Genomic DNA, 22,548 nt, shown 5'->3' on the forward strand with positions numbered 1-22,548 from the left:
ACTGGGGTACCGCCGTGCCCAGAACAGTGCCTAGCAGACAGCGAATGCTCGATACACTCTGAAGAATGGACGATGCAGCCTCTGCCACCCCACAGGGTGACAATCTTCTTTTCACCATTACCAGAAGAGACCAGGCATCTCTTGGTGTGACACAGGGTATATTCTACTAAGCATTAATTAATCAATTGAATGAATGAATGAACAAAGGAAATATTTGAAGCATGATGGGGGCTTAGAGGAGGGAGAGATTACTTTTTTATTTTTTATTTTTTTATTTTTATTTATTTTTTTTTTTGAGACGGAGTCTCGCTCTTGCTACCCAGGCTGGAGTGCAATGGCGCGATCTCGGCTCACCGCAACCTCCTACTCCTGGGCTCAGGCAATTCTCCTGCCTCAGCCTCCTGAGTAGCTGGGATGAGATTACTTTGATTGCACTAGAGGAGACAGGGCTGCAGGGAGAAAGGGGAGCTCTATTTTTAACAATTCATAGATTTAAATAGGGGAGAAGTGGGCATTCCAGCCAGAGGCAGTGAGTGTGGGGCTGCAGGGCCCCATCTGTGTTCCAGGAATGTGGGGTGCATACAGGAATGCAGTTGGAAATGCTCTGGTGTTGGAGGCTGCCCTCTTTTCCTCTCCAGCTTGAGCTGAGACTTCCCTTGGAGATCTTCCCCACAGCAGTCGAACAGCCAGGTAAGTCCGTGGGTGGGACCAGGGTTGGTAGATTCCCAGCCAGCTCCAAAGCAGGGCTTCAGATACCAGAGGGAATGAGGTTAGGATCTGGCAAAGAGAAACTGATCATCCTAGGCTCAAAGACGTCCTCGTTTTCTCTGAGAGTGAGGTGTCCTAGAGGGCCAGCTAAGTGTGACTGGCCAATACCTGGTCGCTGTGGCTGTCATTCATTCATTCATTACTCATGGAGGTGGGTGGATGATGACAAAGCCTGTACTATGTGCAAGATATTTTAAGGGTTTCCAAAAAAGTTAAAACAATGATATTGCAACTGAGGAAGCCACAGTCCACGAAGATGAGTGTTACAAAGACAGCAAGACGCAAGCAGCACTAGACAAAGCTGCCGAGGTTGGGCTGTGGTGGTGGAAAGGAGTGAGGCCCTGAAGGCTGCCATCAGGGAAAGCCTCCGGTTTGCTGGAAAGGCTTCCTGAACATCTCCAAGTTCAAGTCCATCTCCATGGCCTCAGAGGCTGCTCCAGGGGCCTGGCTCTCCGGACCACTGTTCTGTTGGGGGTCCCCCATACTCAGTTTCCAAATGCGTCCTTCCAGCAAGAAGAGTGACTCTCCTCTCCCCAGGATGATCCCGCCCACCGGAAGCACTACCACTGGGGAATATTAGGCACTGGCAGAAGAAGCAAACCGCGGGGGCAGAGGCTAGGGGGGCGGTGGGGGCATTAGAATAAGCAGCCCCCAGAAATTAGCTCCGATTTCTATTGGGTTTTACAGCCACATTCTTTATGTTCAGGTTCATTATTACAGCCTGTCTTTTATTTTTTTCTTCTTTTGCTTTCCTCCCTTCTCCTCAAGACCAGATTAGATTCTCATCAAAAGTCTAGGGGGTTGGGGAGAGCATTTATGGAGATCAGTCTGTGTTTCGGGCATCAGCGGTTAACTGGGTAATATACACTTCTATTACCCACCTTGCAGTCCTCGGAGGATCAATGCGAGGGGTTTAACGACCACACAACAGAAAAACATATATTCCTGCTGCCTTGGAGCAGCCATCGGGAGCCTGTGTATATGTTTCCCTCATTATTTGGATGTGCCGTTTGAATGTTGTGATCAGTGATTCAGTGCACATGATTCATCAGGAAGGCATTTGCTCGGCAGACATGTGAGGAGCTGTCTGCCTCTTCAATCTCACTGACAGGGCAAAAATGCTGATTTATAGTAAATCATTAAAATCTGCTTATTATGGCACGGCTTGTTCCTCTTCCCCACTTCAAGCCCGCAACTTGATCTGCATCGTGTCTCTTACAATTTTATACTACAGCAAGCAGTTATTTAAACAAGAAGGGAAGGCTCCTTAGTCTTTATTAGTGCATATGAAAGGATATTTTGTTTAAAGAAGACTAATTAAGAATGCAGACGATTTTCTTGCTCCATGTAGGGGGGAAAATATAAAGATTTAAAATGTCGAAGCAGAACAAAGAATTACTGTACTAAAACAATACTTAAGAATGATGATTTGGTACCTATTTTAAATAGCCATAAAATATCAGTTCACATGCTGCCAAAATTATTGGGGAGGCAGGGGCTTGGGGGCTGGTCGCCTTGAGTTTGGGTTGGAGGGAGGCCATGAAGACCTTTAATAGAAATGAATACCAGCCAGAGAATAATGCTATTATTGTGTTGAACTCCAATATTGTGACAAGGGTTACCTTGCTTTAAAAATTGTGGGGAAAGTTTTGTTCTTTAAAGGGAAAAGATTTAAGATTTGATGGGAACATAATATGAGAATCTGTTACATGCCAGGTAAACAAAGAAATAACACAAAGAGGTCTATATTTTGTATGTGTTACTTACAGTAAAAAAAAAAAATTTAATTTGATGCCTGGGGACAAAAATCCTTGCCACTGAATTACAAAGAAGTGAACAAACTGACTCAAAATTAATCCATACAGATCTGTCCCCTTAATAAGACTAATTCCGGAGAACAAAGCAGAGCATAATGCATTTTAAATTAAGTTGGAAAATGCATAATTTATATTTGTTTTATTTCTTCATATTTTACCACAGGTGCATTCCAGAATGCTAAGAACCAAAGGAGAAGGGCATGCTTCTGACCATGGTTTTTTACTTTTGAAAACTGAAGGATCTAAGATTTCTCCTCTTGTTCAGGAAGTGAGAGCAGAATCAGACAGAAAAGATGAATACAGTGAGAAAAAATAAAGTATGTTTGGTTAAAATTAATTTTTAGGGCTTCTAATTTCTGATGTGACATTCAGCAACAGTTAAGACAACACACACATACCACATTCATCTGGATGAAAATCATGTTTTCCTTTTGTCTCAAGTGGTAGTTTTAGGAGAAGCTGGGTGGTGTAGAAGAGCCCCCCTGGAGAGACCGCGGTGGCTCCATGGATGAGTAGAGGACCCTCATCCTGCCCACCCAGCCCAAGCAGGGCTGACGGGCAGAGGAAGATGGCCTGGAGCACAGTAGGGGGATGGTCTTATTTCCTTGTTGCCTTTTGGCTACATCGAAAACAGCCTTCTTCTCTCCCAAACCAGAGCCCCCTCCTTCACTCCCCTTTCTTTTCAAGTCTCTAACCTCATGCCTAACCTATCTCAGCTTGGTTCCCTCCTGTCATTTCTGTGACGTGCAGAATTTATCCAGCTTAGCTTAACTCATTGGTTCATTTCAGCTTAACTCGTTTTAAATGATGTGTTTCTGTTTTGTTTTTTTTGAAAATCACAAACTAGACACAGCCCAGCTATGACTATTAGAATCAAATTGAATGCCTCAAAATAATTCTTTAACATAAATTGCTCTTTGGAGAGACCTGTGCTAATGATTACATGGTAAGGAAAATTTCCAGGAAAATAGCACCGGTATCTACTTAGCTACGGAGCACCTAAGAGGGAAGAGACACTGAGCCAAGAGGTCTGTAGCTGTTATCATCTGCCTGTAACCAAGTCCTGCAAACCAGGGCAGAGTGGGAGAGGAGGGGACTGAGCAAGTTACCGACAGCCTCCGAGCCCCAGCGTAGAATCCGACTCAGGTCTGTCTGAGCCCATATTGGCAACCATCAATCATTATGAACTCCAAAACCTGGACAGAAACCAAGTCCACTCCCCAAGCTCACGTGCGGTCTGATGGTCTATAACCACCCAGTATTTCCTAGCTCTGAGGATTGTAGGACTGACACATTCTCTGTAAAGCAGAACTGATGTTGTCACAGGACATAGACCACTAACTTGCCAATAACCCTTTGGATGGTGAAACCATCACACTGATTTTTCATGATTCTGGCTTTTGGGGCTTAGTTCAGAGTTTTTTTCCTCCATGGAGTAGATCAGTACTTCACTCATTTGCATCCAGAGAAGAAGATACTGTTTAAGGCACTGACTTCCATCCTGCGAAGACTACGTGCCTTGCTTTTGGAAGGTTGAATGGGATGCTACTTAAAATAGAATATTCCAGCTGGTTAGGTTTGGAGTTCAGATATACAAAAGTCAGTGATATACTAGGTGCATTTTTATTCTTGCCAAACTTGATACTTGATAGATTTGTTTGGATAAAGTCCTGATTTTCTTTCCAACTTTTGTGTGTGTGTGTGTGTGCAGATACCAGTTTGATTGTTGCTGGATGAAGCCGGCCTGGTGCCTTCTGGGCTTGCTAAGTCACCTTGTCATCACAGAGCCACCCTTTCCACCTTGTGTCAGTGGCATCACACATTTATTCAGCTTACAGTCTTGCCTCTCTGTCCTCCCCATCACTTCTTCCCTCACTCCATTGCCTCTTCAGTAAAGTTAATTGTACGAGAGACTCAGGGAGGCGGGGCATCCTCAACTAGGGAAGAGATAAATTCTTCCAGAGATAATGAGCACACACTGGGATCTAGCCTTTCTTAAGAGTTTAGTAGTTCATTTTCTGCTGTGGTTGAATTTTGGCTGCTTTTGCTTGTAGCTTCGTGATTCCTCTCTTGCCCGATCTTCCCATGTCTTGGTGACAAGCTCCTTCTAGCCTGAGTCAGTGTGGGGAACAAGTAGAGGATGGACTCAGCGTCTTCTGCAAGATGTGAGGATTGCAACATTCCCATTTGCACACGAACCACTGCTGTCGCCAGAGCCACAGATGGACGTGCAGGTCACAGCCCGGCCCACTGTATGGCTTTGCCTGAACCTAATGCTCACTCTCTATTCCCATCCTGGCAGGCCCCCTGACCTCTGGAGAAGGCTGCTGGCATTGCATTGACCCAATTTCACTAAGACATCAAACAACAAAAGAAGGAACCAAGACGTGGGTGTCATTATTGCAGTTCCCATATAGTTACAACTCCAGTGGCACTACGTCTTTCATGACTGTCTGTCTTGTCCACTTTCTGAGCCCTTCCTCTGCCCTATGCCAGGTGCCCAGTGCCCTCAGCTTCCTGCCTCAGGTCAGAGAGAGACATCTGATGGTAGACCCATCCACACGCTTTGATTGCAATTGCCCCTTCCTGGGATCTTTGCACTCAGAAAGGTGATGTTGAGAAAGGGCTGGAATGAAACGGTGGAAAGAAACCCTGTGGAAGAATTTAATCTAGCATGGTAGCCATGGAAAGATGAATATTTGTGACTACAAACACTATTAAGAAATATTATGGAATGGACAGGTTACTCCAAAGAGAGACAAACTAAAGCCATTTCCAGTTGTGTGGTGAGTAGGTGTGTTATTCCATTTTCACGCTATTGATAAAGACATACCTGAGACTGCGTAGTTTATAAAGAAAGAGAAGTTTAATGGGTTCACAGTTCCACTTGGTATGGCGGTTTCACAATCATGGCGAAAGGTGGAAGCCATGTCTTACTTACATGGTGGCAGGGAAGAGCAGGGTAGGAACCAAGTGAAAGGGGAAACCCCTTATAAAACGATGAGCTCTCATGAGACTTAATGACTACCATGAAAACAGTATGGGGGAAACTGCCCCATGATTCAATTATCTCCTACCAAGTCCCTCCCACAACACGTGGGAATTATGGGAGCTACAATTCAATATGAGATTTGGGTGGGGACAAGGCCAAACCGTATCGATGGGTTAAGTGAAACCAAACATCTTTTTTTATATCCTTGAGACTCATTTTCCATATTTAAAATAGAGATGAAGAAATGTTATTGTTTTGTAAACATTCTGGTTCACTGTTGTTTTTATTTCCATCATTTGAAAACTCTTCCCCCTCCCCATGATCCCACCTCCCTCCTTTAGCTACAGTGTCTCTGTGACAGAAATATTTCTAAGGTGGCAGGAATCAGGCACAACTCCCAAGCTGCTGTGTTATCTTGAATGTCCCTCATGTATTCCATGTGTCCCAATTGGGATGACAATTCTGAGAGAGTTTTCCCAAGTATCCCCTTATTATACACGGGCCTCAGTGGCTATCATAATTAGGATTTGCCCAAAGCAGACCTCAGACAAGGATCTGGGTTCCTGTAGCTCATTTGGAGTACGTTCCCAATAAGCTGATGAGAGAGAGGGGAGACAGGGAAGACAGAAAGTCAATAAAGTGAGTGTTAAACAGGGGTTACCTTCCTGCAAACTGGAAATGACCCCTTGGGTTCGTGTTGAGAGGTACAGCAACACAGAGCTTGTTAGAAATGCAAATCTTTAAAATAATTCTTTTCTAGATACATAATATTTTACATGTTTATGGGATACATGTATTTGTTACATGCACGTAATGTGTAATGATCAAGTCATGATTTTTGGGGTATCCATCACGTTGAATATCTTTGTGTTGGGAACATAAGTCCTCTCCTCTGGCTATGATGAATATACAATATATTTAAATATATATATTGTATATTGAAATATACAACATTTAAATATATATTGTATATTGAAATACACAATATTTAAATATATTATATATTTCAACATAGCCAGAGGAGAGGACTTGAAATGTCTAGAGGACTTGCAAATACTAGGCTATCGCCCTAGACTAGCATTGATAATTAGCACTTTTTCCTTCTATCCAACTATGTGTTAGTATCCATTCACCAACATCTCTTCATTTTCTCCTCCCACACTCACACGCTTCTAGGCTCTGGTATCTATCATTTTATTCTCTATCTCCATGAGATAAATCTGAGTGAGAGCATGTGGTATTTATCTTTCTGTACCTGGTTTATTTCACTTAATGTAATGACCTCCAGTTCCATCCATGTTGCAGCAAATAACAAGATTCCATTCTTTTATTTTTATTTCTTTGGCTGAAAGGTATTCTATTGTGTATATATACCGAATGTTCTTTGTCCATTGATCCATTGATGGACTCTTAGGTTGATTTGATGTCTTTGCTCTTGTGAATAGTGCTTGGATAAACATGTGAGTGCAGGTATCTCTCTGATGCACAGATTTCTTTGCCTCTGGATAAATACCCAGTAGTGGGATTGCTGGATCGAATGGCAGATCTATTTTTAGTTTTTTGAGAAATCTTCATACTGTTTTCCATAGTGGCTGTACTAATTTGCATTCCCGCCAACAGTGTATAAGAGTTCTCTTTTCTTTACATTCTCACCAGCATCTGTTATTTTTTGTCTTTTTAATAGTCATTCTCACTAGGGTGAGATGTTATTTCACTGTGGTTTTGATGTGCATAGAAATGCGAATCTTACTTCCCTCCTGACCAGGTCTAATAACTCAGAGTCTCTGGATTAGGCCTGGGAATCTGAGTTTTAACAATCTCTCCAGGGGAAAAGGTTGGGCTCAGCTTTAAGGAACAATGGCATGGAATGCCCACAGATGAGCTCCCCGAGGGGCCAGGAAATGGGTATTTATCTAGCAGTGTCCCCCTCTCAATGACTGAGGGTTGTTTCTGAGGGGTTACCTCCCAGAACATTTTGTCTCTTCTGTGCAGGTGCCAGGCAGTGCCCAAACCAGAGAATGTCTCAGGCAGAGAGATGCAGAAAACCACAGGTCTGAATGGCAACCACGTGTGAGCAACTTCTGGGTGGGCCAGGGAGTATTGGTGGGGCAATGACAGGGTCTGCTTCAAATCCCTTCATCTAGGTTATGACAATTTCCAAGTTTAGATCTCTCCTCAATTCCAAATTTGGATACGTTCAACTGGAAGTCTCATCAACACACCCAAAACTACAGTCATTATCTCTATACCCTCAAAAATTCCTTGCTCCTCATACAAAGTTCCTCCTTGCTCCTCATACATGGAACCACCCATCGCTCCATCCCTTACAATCTAGACCTGGATCATGCAGTTGAGTTCCTTTCTCTCATGTCCCCAGTCAAATGGGCCATTCAGTGCTGTCATTTTACCTTCTTAACATGTGTTCAACTCTTCAATTTCTCTCCTTCTTCACCACTGCTCCTAATTTGAGCTTCTGTCACTTCTGCCTGGGGTTGTCAGCTGGTCTTCTTGCGTCCAGTCTTATATACACCAATGCATTTCCTATATAATTGTCCCTGTGGTCTCCTTGAAGCATAAGCTTGACCATGAGGCTGTCCTGCTGAAATCCCTCCTGGCTTCAGTTGTCCAGGGATGAAGGCATTAACCTAACATACCAGCAGCGGCCTAAGTGGTATCCATGCTGAATCTGACAATTCCTGAGTAAGTAACGCTCCCCTGCACCCTAAGACTTGGGCCTTCACACACGCTCTTCTTTCGCCTGGGTTACTCTTCGCTCTCAGTCCTGAGGCTCACTCCCTTCCCTGGCATCTCATGTGCCTGGTATAGGGTGCTGTGCCTGTCATCCTCTACCCAACATCTCCTGCCCCAACCCTGGCAGGATCCAAGGGCATTCCAGGGAAATATCTGCAGACTTCTCCTTTAGCACATATCACCCTGGAACATAGTGACCTGGCCACCTGTCTGCCGTCTACACTGAATGGTAGGCTCTGCAAGGGAATGCACCAGATCACATGGATTCGTCTATCAGCAGCACCAAGAACAGTACATGGCATGTAGCATGACCTTAATAATTCATTCAAATGAGCAAACAGGTGAGTGGGAGAAATGTGGGACAGCAGATGTTTAATCAGAGTTCCTTCCCTCCTTCGTATACTCTCTCCAGTCTTGCCATGTTAGGCAAACATCTAGCTTGTCTTGGGGAAGCCTAACTTGTGCCTTGTCAACTTGGCGCGACAGCTCTGGCCTAAGGCCCTAAATGGTGTTTCCCAGAATGACCACGGGGGAATCCACATGAGCTTCCCAAGGTGGGAAGGAGGCAGAGGACATTATCAGAGGTTGGGGTGGGCAGACACGTGAACAGACAGATGCTGAGCTGCCTGGTGGGCCCCAGCATGGCCTCACCTTGCTCTTGCTCTGTGGCCAGTCATTTTCCTATAGCACCCCAGGACCTCCCCCAAGTGTTTGGCTATAGGTCTGCAGAGGCAGTGGTTCCTACAGAGGGAACGGTTTCCACTGTGGGTCCACTCCAGTGGGCTCCCCCTGCAGGGTCCCACTTCAGTGACTGGGTGTGTGTGCTTTTCAGATTTCCCCACAAGTTCAGGCTTATCCAGCCAGGCAGCCAGGCTCAAGAGGTCAACAAAGACTTCCTTGATCCTCCAACTTTTTCCACTTCTCCTCACCCTTTACATTACTGGATCTTTTCCTGTCCATGCATGCTCTTATTCTTTTTTTTTTTAACTTTTATTTTAGGATCGGGGTACGTGTGCAGGTTTGTTATATAAGTAAACTTGTGTCATGGGGGTTTGTTGTACAGATTATTTTCTCCCCCCACTATTAAGCCTAGTACCCAGTAGTTATTTTTCCCAATCCTCTCCCTCCTCCCACTGACCACCCTCGAGTAGGACCCAGTGGGTGTTGTGCCCTTCTATCTGCCCATGTGTTATCATTTAGCTCCCACTTATAAGTGAGAAAATGTGGTATTTGGTTTCCTCTTCCTGTGTTAGTTTGCTAAGGATAATGCCCTCCAGTTCTTTCCATTTTTCTGCAAAGGACTTGATCTCATTCTTTTTATGGCTGTGTAGTATTCCATAATGTATATGTACCATATTTTCTTTATCCAGTCTACCATTGATGGGCATTTAGGTTGATTCCTTGTCTTTGCTATTGTGAATAGTGCTGCAGTGAACATTCACATGCATGTGTCTTTGTGGTAAAATGATTTATGTTCCTTTGATTATATACCCAGTAAAAGGATCGCTAGGTCAAATGGCAATTCTGTTTTTAGCTCTTTGAGGAATCACCATAGTGCTTTTCACAATGGTTGAACTAATTTGCACTTCCACTGACAGTGCACAAGCATTTCATTTTCTCCTCAACCTCACCAGCATTTGTGTTTTTGCTTTTTTTTTTTTTTTTTCGGCTCTTTAGTAATAGCCATTCTGACTGGAATGAGATGGTATCTCATTATGGTTTTGATTTGCATTTCTCGAATGCTGATTGCACTGAGCAATTGCTTACCTGTATCTCTCTGGGGTGAAGTCCTCAGGAGACAAGCAAAGACCCTTGGTCACAATGACTATTAAGATCCCTCCCTTTCCTGCCTCCAAGGTGGGGAAGAACTCTAAACCCTGAGATCACCCCAGAGCTGCAATGGGCAGCCCAGGAGTGCCATGCTACAATCTGCAACTGGCACTGAAGTGGGAGAGGAGCCCACACTTTCGGAGCATTGAGAGAGCATGGCTACAACTATGAGGAATTACAGGGGAGCCACGTGACTGAGCAAGAGCCTACTAGGTGATCAGTACACGTAAGCACCACCCACTAGATTACATCCCAAAGTTTCAACACCAAAAATACCTCCCTAACATACGCCCCTGTGAAACTCAAGACAAGAAGACAGCTACAATTCATTCTTATTCTTACAATATTTGAGGTGGTTCTGTTTTCCTGACTGAACACCGATAGATACAGTAGACTTCCAAATGTGTTTTACGATCTCAGTTTCACTTTTTGCTATCAAACTCACCAGAATGGCAAAGAAATTCCAGATCAATCTCTTATTTGAATAGGAGAACAAAAGTACAAATTAAATTACCCATGAAAGAAAACTAGCAGGACTTTAAAGGATTATAAATTATAACCAAACATAATTTGTTCTAGGAATGCAAAGTGATTTCACATGCAAATATTACATTAACATATTAATATAATTAAGCATATTAAATACAAGATTGTGGTAGGCAGAATTCTAAGATGACCCCCGATGTAATTATATAATCCCTGTTTTTTTGTGTTTTTTTTTGACTATGGTTGGGAAGTGTAAGTTGCTTCTAATCAATAGAATCTTGTGGCAAAAATGAAAGGGTTTTGCAGAGGTAATTACAGCTCCTAATCAGTTGAGTTTTAATAAATCAAGAGATTATCTTGACATAATCAGGAGGTCCTGACTAGGGAAGAGTCTTCAACAGAGGTGAGCTCTCTCTCTCTCTCTCTCTGGCTTTGAAAAAAATAAACTGCCTTGTTGTGACATGTGGCTCTACAGAGAAGGCTATATGACAAGGGTAATTTCTAGGAGCTGAGGCTGGTTCTTGGTCTACAGCTTACAAAACAAACAAACAAACAACAACAAAAAGAGGACCTTGGCAATACAGCCATAAGGGAATGAGTCTGCCAGCAACCTTATTCAGCTCAGAAGTGGATTATTTCTTAACTCAAATGTCCAGATAGAAACACAGCCCAGCTCCTACCTTGATTGCAGCCTTATGAGACCATGAGCAAAGGGTCTGGTTAAGCCCTGCTGGACAACTGACTCATGGAAAACATGTGCTGTTCTGGGTCACTGACATGATGACAATCCGTTATGTGGCAAGGGAATGATAATACACTGATTAAATAGATACCTGTAACGGTTAGCTACAAAATTTGGTTTACAAAAGCCAGTCCCCAGACTCAGTGCCTGTGATGGCTAATTTTATGTGCCCACTTGACTGGGTTTGGGGATACCCAAATAACTGGTAAACCATTGCTTCTGGGAATGTCTGTGAAGGTGTTTCTGGAATAGATTGGCATTTGAATCAGTGGACTGAGTAAGGAAGATTCACCCTCACTCAGTTAGGGCAGGCTCCATCAATCTACCGAAGGCCTGATCAAGCAAAGGGAAACAGAAAATTTGCCCCCTCTCTCTTCTGGAGCTTAGGCACTTCTCCTGCTTTTGGACATCAGACCTCCAGGTTCTTCTGCCTTCAGACTCTAAGATATGCACCATCAGCCTCCAGTTCTCAGGCCTTCAGACTTGAATGAGCTATGCTACCAGCTCCCCTCATTCTCTAACTTGCAGATAACCTGTAGTAGAACTTCTTGGCCTCCATAATAGCATAAGCCAATTCCCTATTCTTGTTGGTCTATCTATCTATCTATCTATCTGTCTATCTATCTATCTATCATCTATCTATCTATCTATCTATCTATCTATCTATCTATCTATCTCCTATCAGTTCTGCTTTTCTGGAGAACCCTGACTAATACAGATGTTTTAAACAACAAAATGTATACTGCCCATGTCTGTGGGTCAGCTGGAGGTCAGCTGATCTAAGCTGGAATCATCTCAGCTTGGCTCCAACTTGCAATTCAGGCCACTTAAGCAAGTTACATATCTGTTCCCAATAACAGCAGGGCAGAAAAATCCACTCTTCCTCTCATGGAAGAAATTGCAAGGTCTCACAGCAAATCATGGGTACAGAAAGGGCTGAAGAAATGGGAGAAATGATACCATCTACTGTGATACCTGAACGGTATTTAATAGAATCCAACACTAATTACTAACTTTATGTGGAAAAAAAAAGACAGAAATAAAGAGGATGAATAAAGAGGATGTTCTAACTAAGCAAATGTAATCTACAAACTTTTACCATTCATCTAAGAAGTAACACCATAGAGGACTCCGGAATCAGCTTTCATGAACTTTGGCGATTGGTGGAAGCCTATTAAAGAGGGTTGAGAGAATTTTGAAGGCTCAGAGAGTCGGGTTGTGAGGCACATTTGCTTTTATCTGGAGGATGGAATAAACATCTTTCATCAGATTTCAAAAGGCCTCTGACCTTCCCCACACTAAAGAAAAATTTGGTAATTAAAAACCACTACACTAGAGGTCTTCTCATTAAAATCAAGAATAATATTATCAATGTTAGCCGGTAGAAATAAGAGAACTAGGAGAAGAAACTGTGAGGACGGAATAGTATTAACATTATATATCAATAAGATGATTGTTTTGCTTATAAAATCTATATGTCTTCATTCTAAGATGCTGAAGCTTTAAAACATCAGAATTCATTGTACAATCAGTGGATGGATTTAATGTAGCACTGTTTCTCTGGTTTTCCTAAAGTATTTAAAATGTTGATCAATATAAAAGTTGATGATATCTTAAAATTATGAAAATATAATTTGAAAATGATTAAGGAAGTTTAGAAAGGTGGTTAGTTGCAAAAACCATTAACTGTCTTGCATGTCAAAAATAATCAAATAAAAAATTAACAAAAAATAATTCCGTTCTCAGTAACATTAGAATGTATAATAACTAACTGGGAAAGGATGTCATTAACCAGAAATATTAAAAAATTATAATCATAAAATTTTAATGATAGAAAAATATAAAAAGGTCTTTAAGATGATCAAATGGTTTTGATTAGAAAATATATTAACTTTTAATATTGCAAACTTATCAATTTATCCCACATTTATTCATAGGTTTAATGACGATCCTATAAAAATCTCAGTAGAGTTTAAAAAAATTATTCATTTACTGATAAGAGTGATGTGTGAGAACTTGAAACATTAATTCTAATATTAATCTGGAATGTAAAACATAGCCTGGAGCTGGGCGTGGTGGCTCACGCCTGTAATCCCAGCACTTTGGGCAGCCGAAGCAGGCGGATCAAAAGGTCTAGAGTTGGAGACCAGCCTGGCTAATATGGTGAAATTCCATGTCTACTAAAAATATTTAAAAAATTAGCCGGACATGGTGTCATATGCCTGTAATCCTGGCTACTTGGGAGGTTGATGCAGAAGAATTGTTTGAACCCAAGAGTCAGAGGTTGCAGTGATCCGGGATCACACCACTGGACTCCAGCTTGGGTGACAGAGCAAGATTCAATCTCAAAAAGAAAACAAAACAAAAGAAAACAAAAAAACCTGGAACACTGTAGAAAGAATGAACAATTAGGAAGAAATTGTCCTGCCAGATACTAAAAGAAACATTAAGGTTAAAAATCTCAAAACACTGTCATACTAGTGAAATTAACAAGACATAGGAAAAATATACTAGACAATCCAGAAACAGAACCTAGGATATATTTTATTTTATATGTAATATATTTTGTTGACTATAAGATACGTTATTGATTGTATAACGCAGTGTTATCCCATGCACCAATAACAGAGGAAAAACTCCCAAGATGGAATTTAATAGAACCACTATGATGAGGGCTGTATCCTCGGTCCAAGGGTCCATAAGAAAGGCAAGCACCATGCAGAAACAGATCACAAAGTAATGCTCTTGCATCTTAATCTACACTGGGTGGAGGGAAGAAAATATGTCTCCCCTGAGAATTGGAATCGGAACCAATGCCCACACAGTGCTGCAGTGTGAAGTCCAAAGGAACTTCTGACTGGAAGCCCGAAGTGGTCTCACATCCATAGTGTCCCCAGATGATAGCATAAGCAAATCCAAAACTTCCCAGGGAGAAGTGGCCTGCACGCCAAGCCAACAAAGACCTTTAGGTGCTGGAGACTGAAAATTGACCCAGAGCTCAGATATGCTAACATGGAAAATTTTTCATTTTAGAAGCTGTGGAGTATGGTAATAGCGTTAAATATTTGTGGCCAAAGATGAAGAATCATTCGATAAATGAGGATGGAAACACAGCTTAGCAACTTGGGAAATTAAACAACTACCAGCTAGCCCAAGGATAGAACTGAAAACAAGAACGCTTATGAGCGCTAGAAGAAAACACAAATCTGAGACTGAGAATCACCTTGCCAGCCATGGAAGAAAAAAACAGTGCAGAAGCATTCATCTCCTGGAAAAAAATAAAATGCAAAACTTCCATACATCAAAAGGGACCCCAAATAAATTAAAGGCAAACAAAACCAGGGAAAAAATACTTTTATGGCAAAAGGAGTATAGTAACCTTATAACATTCTAACAGTTTGATATGTGCATGGATTTTCTCCTTGGCCATTTTTATACTAATGAAAAGATCAGAAACAATTAAAAGGAGGGGAGTGAAGAAATTATAGCTCATCTGTACGATAAAACATGTTTTTGAAGAAAGCTTGTTGGCACCAGAAAATTCTTTAAAAATGTTAAATGAAATAAAATGAATCTAAATTACAGCCGATGTAAACTGATATAATAGTTTATATTTAGCTCTCTCTATATATAGATATACATGAATGTATACAGAATGTATATTATATATGTATACACACATTATATGTAATGTATATGGCAATTTTATATTATATAGTATATAAACACATGGAGTATATATACACATTATATGTAATGTGTGTATATATGTGGTATATATAATATGTAATAGTAGCACATAATGTATATTATATATAATGTATATACTATTTCTAGTTACACATACATACACATATGCAAATAAATCTAAAATATTTCTAATATATGTTAATGCTGGGTATCTCTGGGTAGTGACATTACGGGTGAGATTAGATTTTGTAAATTCCAAATTTTTCTCAGGGAGTTAGGGTATTAGTTTTCTACTGATGCTATAAAGATTATCACAAATGTAGTGGTTTAAGTGACACATATTTATTACCTTACAGTTCTCTCGGTCTCCTGGGGCTGAGCTTGAGGTCTTAGCAGGACTGCATTCCTCTCTGGAGGCTCTAGGGGAGAATCTGTTTCTTTGCCTTTTCTTGCTCCTTCTGGCTGCCTGAATTCCTTGGCTCTCTTGGGATCCTTTCTCAATGTCCAAAGCCAGCAACAGAAGAGTGAGTTCTTTTTGAACCCTTTGTGTATGCTCAGATCTCTCTCTGATCCAGCCAGAAAGGTTTTCTGCTTTTAAGGACTCCTATGGTTTCACTGGGTCCACCAAGATCATCACGATCATCATCTCTCCATGACAGTGTTGATGACTGTGATCACACATGCAATATTTCCTTTGCCATGTCAGGCGAGGTGGGTTCTGGGGCTAAGCAATGGACGTATTTGGGGGTGGAGGAGACGTTGTTTTGCTAACCATCTTTGGCGCTATTTTAATTTTTAGAGCACACACATGCTCTTACATAAAAGGAAGAAGCTTATATTATTTTTATCTTCATCATCATTACCATCGTCTACATTTTTTATTAACTCCATCAGTCACCAGTTAAGTCTTTGGAAACAGTCTACTTTACAGCAAGGGTCTGCACAAGAGGACCCACAGGCAAAATCCAGCCTACCACCTGGCCTTGTCAATAACATTTTCTCAGAACACGAATACTCTAATTTGTGCACTTGTTGTCCATGGCTGGGTTTTGTGCTCAACTTCAAAGCTGAGCAGTTGCAAGACAGACCACGGGGGCTATGGAGCCTAAGAGATTTGCAATCTGAGCCTTATGAGCAAAAATTTGCTCATATTGGCTTTAGAGGTTTAAATCGTTGCTTCACTATGTCAGATTAAAACTAAAAATTGAGTCAGAGGAGATATTTTGCCTTAGAGCATGGCAGGGTTTCCAGGGTCATCATGTCCATCCTGCCTTTCACAGAGAAGATGCTTGAGACCCGGGAGGTGAAGGGGCTCCCAGGGCCTACTCCAAAGCCACACGTGCTGCCTGCAGAAAACCACTTGATCGAAGCTCCCTGGGTTTCACCTCTACCTTCTGCGTCAGCGTTTTTTAGCGGGTGACGATTCCCAGGAATGCACTGAAGCTGTCTCAAATTTTTGGGGAAAAATAAAAGCAAATAGAAAATGCAAAGATTTTACAAGCAGGTGTGTTAGCTATGGCTACATATAACTCCATGTGAATGGTCCTGAAGCAGGGCTTAAGTCCTTGCGGACTAGGAAGGGAGGTTTTTTTTTTTGTGATTTGTACCTGTGACTATAGATGGTGGCCATGCAGGTGGCAGAGCACAGAGGACCCTGGAGGCTCGCCTTAGAAGACTCATTTTTCCAGCCTGTGAGTGCTAGCTGCCTGAGGGCCACCACGAGTGGCCAGTTCATCAGCAAGCAGAGTGACGTCACTGAGAAGGACCTCAGTCACGTAATTTGTCCTTAGTTCCTGCTCTGTCATTATCGCTCTTTTCCGAACTGTGGCACTGGGTCAGCTGAACTGGCACAAGCTATCACTGATAATTTTTTTAAACAAAGAAAACAATACCCATAATTTCATTTCAGAGACTATAGCTGAAAACAAATTTGTAGACATTTACATACATGAACACATATGTTCTCCATGTCCCATTGTGTTGATACCCTCTCATTTAATTTACCCCTTCCTGCTCAGTATTTAGGAATATAATACGTGCAGTAATATAAATAGGCTGGGATGACTGTCCTTGTCATTAAATCATTGCCCACGTCCACCATGGTGTCCTCGCCGTGAGTTGATGGACGTGAGATTTTTAATTTTAGGAAGATGCACTTCTTCAGGCTTTTGTTACGTCGTCATGACAAAGTGTTCTGCTGAAGGGCACCTGTGCATGCCTCCTCTGGCTGGCTGAGTGCCTCTTAGAAGCAATGATAATGATGGCTTCCATCAGGTCAGATGGGGTCCTGGGTACTTCTACAAACATTTTACTTTCACTTCATAGGGATCTTGAAAAATTGACGTGGACTTTAAAGAGGGGGAAACTGAGTGATTTGCCCAAAGTTACTCTATTAGAGAACAGGAAGCTGAGCCTTGAGACTCGCAGCACAAGAAGAGTGTCTGGAGGGTCACTTGAAGGCCTCATTGTCCCCAGGCGTTCCCCCCCTCCACATCAGCTGTATTAAAATGTACACACACCCAACATAATTTATTCATAACATATGTAAGAGTTCATTTGCAGTTGCTTGGCTGACAAATAATGTGACATTGTGGACACATTTAAATATTTATTGATTTCAATTTTGTCGGGTGTGCAGTTGTTGGCCTGTTTGTCCTCAAATGCGTTTATCACTCCTCCCTGCTCTGCTGATACCTGGACCCCACGATTCCAGGTTCCCCTGCCAGCTGGTTCCTTGTTGGGTTTGGCCAGTGGGTGGCACAGGTGGGTGACTTAGGGGAGGAGGAAAAGAGAAGCAAGGGTGTTGTCCTCTCACTTGGGTACCGACTACACTTTCTCTGCAACTGCCTCCCACTGGTGGAGACTATCAGGATGGTCTCAGATGCCAACATATGGGCTGCTCCTGGATCTGGTGACTGGACACTCCCTTTCTCACTCAGGCCTGGGCATGGAAGTGGGTTCCTACTGTCAATAATCTCTTAAGTTGCTTCTCTCTCCTCTGCTGGTTTCTTAACATGTCCAATGTCTGTGGAACAAACTTGTTGCCTTTTGTTTTACAGGGGATTTTTTTTCTGTTCTATTTTGTTATGGTAGAGCCAATTTTCTCAGTTACATAGCTTTGATAATTTTTAACACTTTGTAGATCCCACACATAGCTGTGGAAAGAATGTTTAATGATAAGCACTCTCTGAATGTCCTTCCTGAGGCAGGGTGGCAATAAGATGGACTGAGGAACACGGCATCCTTTCCATTTGCTCACCTACTTATCTGATTATCCTTCTGCTAGCCTATGCATCTACTCCATCTCCTCATCCACCCAGCCCTTTCACATTCATCTGTCTGTCTTCCCTAGCACTCAATCACTCACTTACTCATCTGTCTAGTCTCCATCTATCCACCCATCCATTCACTCATCCCCTCCACCTATCCACCAATTCCTATAACTATCCTTTCTTCTATTCATTCATCCATGCATCCATTCACCCATCCATCTATTCGTATACTCACCCATCTTTTCATCTATCCATCCTTCCTTGTATTCACTCATTCATCCATTCACCTACCAACCGATTCAACCACCTATTCATCCATTCATCTGTTCATCTTTCCTTCTGTTCCTTCATCCATCCATCCATTCAAACATCCACCCATGTGTTCTTCCGTTCACTCATCCATTCACCCACCCATTCATCCATCCATAATTTTTTTCTATTCATTAAACCACCTACTTATTCATTTATCTGCCCATCCTTCCTTCAATTCATCCACCTATCCATTCACCCATCCATTCATCCACTCACCCTTTCATTCATTCTTCCTTTTATTCAATAAGCTAGTGTTGCTCATATGCCAAGTACCAATTTGAAATCTAGGATAACAGAATAAATCACGCACTCTTTTACTCTGCAGAGGTTTGCAATCCAGTGGGAAAGATGGCCACGAAAAAGTCAACTACTTTAGAGGGTGGTAAGAGCCCTGTGGAGAGCCTGATACATAGTAGGTGCTCAGTAAAAACATGTATTGAATGAATGAGTGAACAAGTGCTGCCATGGGAATGGTAAAGGAATGTTTTGGGCAGTAAGAGTGGTGACTACTTATGTGTCTCAGAAAGGAGGGACAGCTTCACAGAAGAAGGGGCAATTCGAGCTGGTTGGGCACTCCCAGGAGGGAACCACATATGAAAGCATGGGGGAATGGGCAGCCCAGGGAGAAGAAATAACGTGTACAAAAGGAGGAGGTGTAGAAGAGCCACGTCATTTCAGTAACTAGAAATCTATAGAAATACACTCTTTCAAATGTAGGGGCTTTTGGTTGGGGTGTGTGTGTGTGTGTGTGTGTGTGTACACATATATATACATATATATGTACATATATGTGTGTGTGTATATATGTATATATATACACACATATATATACTATAGATTATTTAACCAATCCTTATTTATAGATATTTATGTTGCTCCTAAAATTTCACTATTAAATTCATTAATGAATGCTATTGTATCTATATCTTTGCATCACTTAGCAATTATCTCCTTCGGATAAATTCTCGAGCATATGATTACTAGGCTAAAGGCATGCTTCTTATTTTAAAAAAAAGTTAATTTCAGTTGACAAACTGCCTTCCAGAAAGGAATACCAATTTACATTTCCAACAACAGTGCATGAGAATGTCAATTTTCCCACATCCTTGCTATTTTTGATTTTTGTCAAACTTTTAATCCTTTCCAATATGATGGGTGAAAAAAAAATGAGTCATTTTGATTTTTATTTAGCACTTTTGATTACTTATGAGGTAGAACATCTTTTTTAGTATGTATTGACTGCACATTTTGTTTTGCAATTTACCTCCTTGTGTTTACTGCTTAATTTTTTACTGCATACTGGTTTTTCTTTCGGCTTATGAAAGTTCATTTAAAATTTTTTATTTTTTTGGCAAATAAAGATTACTAAGCTTTTATCTGTAATACGTGTGGCAACTTTCTTTTTTTGCACTTTGCTGCTTCTAGTTTATGTACTTTGCAGTTCATGACTTAGTTTCATTTTTAGGCAGTCAAATCTATTACATTTTTTCTTTATATAAAGTTTCTGCCTTCCTTAGAAAGCCTTTTTCCAGCACAATATTAGAAGTTAGTTAGTTACCCCTATTTCTTTATGGTTTTAGTTGGAAGAAGTGAACTCGAGATCCAACTTGGTCTTCAAATGGCCAGTGGATTATACCAACGCCCTTGCTACAACTCTCGTTCTGTGTTTTGAGATGTCACCTTTAGAATCCACTGAATGCCTGCCTGTATGTGGAACTGTGTAAGAACTCTCTTTTCCAAAGTTTCCAAAACATTGATATGTGTTGGCGAACCTTGTTTCTTACAGACCCCTTCTTAGAGCCTGAGTCAGTGGACCCAGATACAGGAACCTTCATTTTTAACAATCTCTCCATTGATTTCCTTCCATTAATCCAGTGGTTCTTAACTGTTGGCTGCTGGTTATAATAATCTAAAAAGCACTTACAAACTGTGAAGCCCAGGCCACACTTCATCTAGACCAATGAGATCAGCATCTCTGAGAGAGGCCTGTGAATTTGTATTTTTCTTAAACTCTAGGGTGGCTCCAACCTACAATCAAAAGCACTGTTAACCTGTGAAACGCACTTCACCCTGTTTATTACCACAGCTTTATTCTGTAATTTACTGATTGAAACAGCAAGCTTGTCGTTCTTTTCTTGTTTGTTCTGCTATTACTGTAGGTTTGGTTAATTTTGCAATTGTCGTTACAGCTTCTGATGTTTACTCTTGCAAGTAGACTTTATAATAATCAGTTTCCCAAAAAAAAATTCTTTCTTAGAATAGATTGAATGGATACATTGAAGTTTAGCTTCCTGAACTTGGGCAGATTTCTGAAAAATCCCTGATCTTCGGCTTCATCATCTATCAATCATCAATGTCAGTACTTGCCAGTACCCTAGATCCAACAGCATTGTCCCTGGGCCACCTGAGTTTCAGGGCTCCCTAGAGAGCTTCCAGGAAGAAACCATACCTCACAGAGAGGTTGTCTCTGCCCTTCAGCCCAGCTGGCAGCATGACCTTGGGCAGGGCGTGTACCTTAAGGTCCCTCATTTGAAGAGAGAAGGACCTGGAATATAATGTTCCCAGAAATCTAATTTATCCCGGAAATAATGTTCACTCAGTCACTGAGGTAGCACTGGTTGTTGGCTAAGCCTGGAATGAGGCCTTGGAAGTTTTGAAAGCTTCCAGGTGAATCCATAACTGGGAACACACATTTGCATAATGTGCCTTTCAGTATTCTGTTCTTTGGATGATATCACTGCTGCACTCACCACAATGGATATGTGCTTGGTGGAGGTGTCTTCTTAGGTGTGTGTCAGAGCTCAAATGTGTGTTCCTCTTGCTTCACTGTCTTTGACTGAGTATGTGCAGGTGCAGGCTGGGCTCAAGTGCCCCAGTAGAGCACAAGTCGATTCTAGTGCATGCAGTTTGGGTGGAGGGATGGAGGACCTTCCCAGGATGGGTCTCCAGCATCTTCCCCAGCTTCTCCAGCTGCCTGCCTTCCCTTCTTGACAGCTCTGGTGCAGAGGCTGCGGGCCAAGGATGCACCTCCTCCATGAGGGGCCCTTGAGCCTTCTTCCTTCCAGAGCTTGTGAATGTTCTCAGACATGTCCTGAGCAGAGCGTTGGCTGGGCTGACAGTTTTTACTTTGCTGTGTTAACTCAGAACTGGAAGTTTTCTAAGAAGCAGCCTCCTGATACATCAGGACTGCCCTTTCACATGGATGACCCATGGGCCAGATTCCTCTGGTGATGGCCAGAGGACCCACTCCAGGCTTTGGGGCACGTGAAAAATGTTTAAGGAAGGAATATGATCTGAGCTGAAACCAGATTGCTGTGGAGGTTAGGATAGATCAGGGGTAGACGTTGGAGGTGGGAAGAAGTGGGCTGCTGAGGGCAGACGGGGCAAGAGCATTGGTCCGGGTAAGAGATCCTGAGGTCTGGGTGAGGAAAAACAGTTGGGGGGGACTTGAGGTCACACAGTGAGTGACTCTGTAGAAGACAAACCCAATGGCCCTGGCCCAGCACAAGAACCTCGTGTCAAAGGGTCAGAGTAATAAGGTCAACTTGAGAACATGGGCCTGTATTCTGGATTTTGATCATCTAATCTGGAGTCTTACCTCTTGGCTGTGCCTTCTCCTCTTGGGGAGGCCCACCTCTGCCTGTGACCCTAAGGCCCTGTGGCCTGGGGCTCTCCCTTTGCAAGGGTCAGTGTGTGTCCCACTTTCAATCTTTTTTTTTTTTTTTTTTTTTTTGACAGAGCCTCGCTCTGTCACCCAGGCTGAAGTACAGTGACACAATCTTGGCTCACTGCAATGTCTGCGTCCCAGGTTCATGTGATTCTCCTGCCTCAGCCTCCCAAGTAACTGGGTTTACAGGTGAGCAACATGGACTTCACCATGTTGGACAG

General features: G+C 42.1%; 1 long non-coding RNA gene across 1 annotated transcript; it reads left to right on the plus strand.

Moving 5' to 3' along the window:
* Positions 1-417: 417 nt before the first annotated feature.
* Positions 418-22,309, plus strand: LOC116530799. Its single transcript, XR_004260134.1, has 4 exons — positions 418-690; positions 2,749-2,902; positions 20,241-20,380; positions 20,918-22,309. It is a non-coding gene; the product is annotated as an uncharacterized LOC116530799 (long non-coding RNA).
* The last annotated feature ends 239 nt before the right edge of the window (positions 22,310-22,548 follow it).

Source organism: Sapajus apella, unplaced genomic scaffold (genome assembly GCF_009761245.1).
Source record: "Sapajus apella isolate SASKATOON/1434 unplaced genomic scaffold, GSC_monkey_1.0 scaffold68, whole genome shotgun sequence".
Lineage (NCBI taxonomy): Eukaryota > Metazoa > Chordata > Mammalia > Primates > Cebidae > Sapajus > Sapajus apella.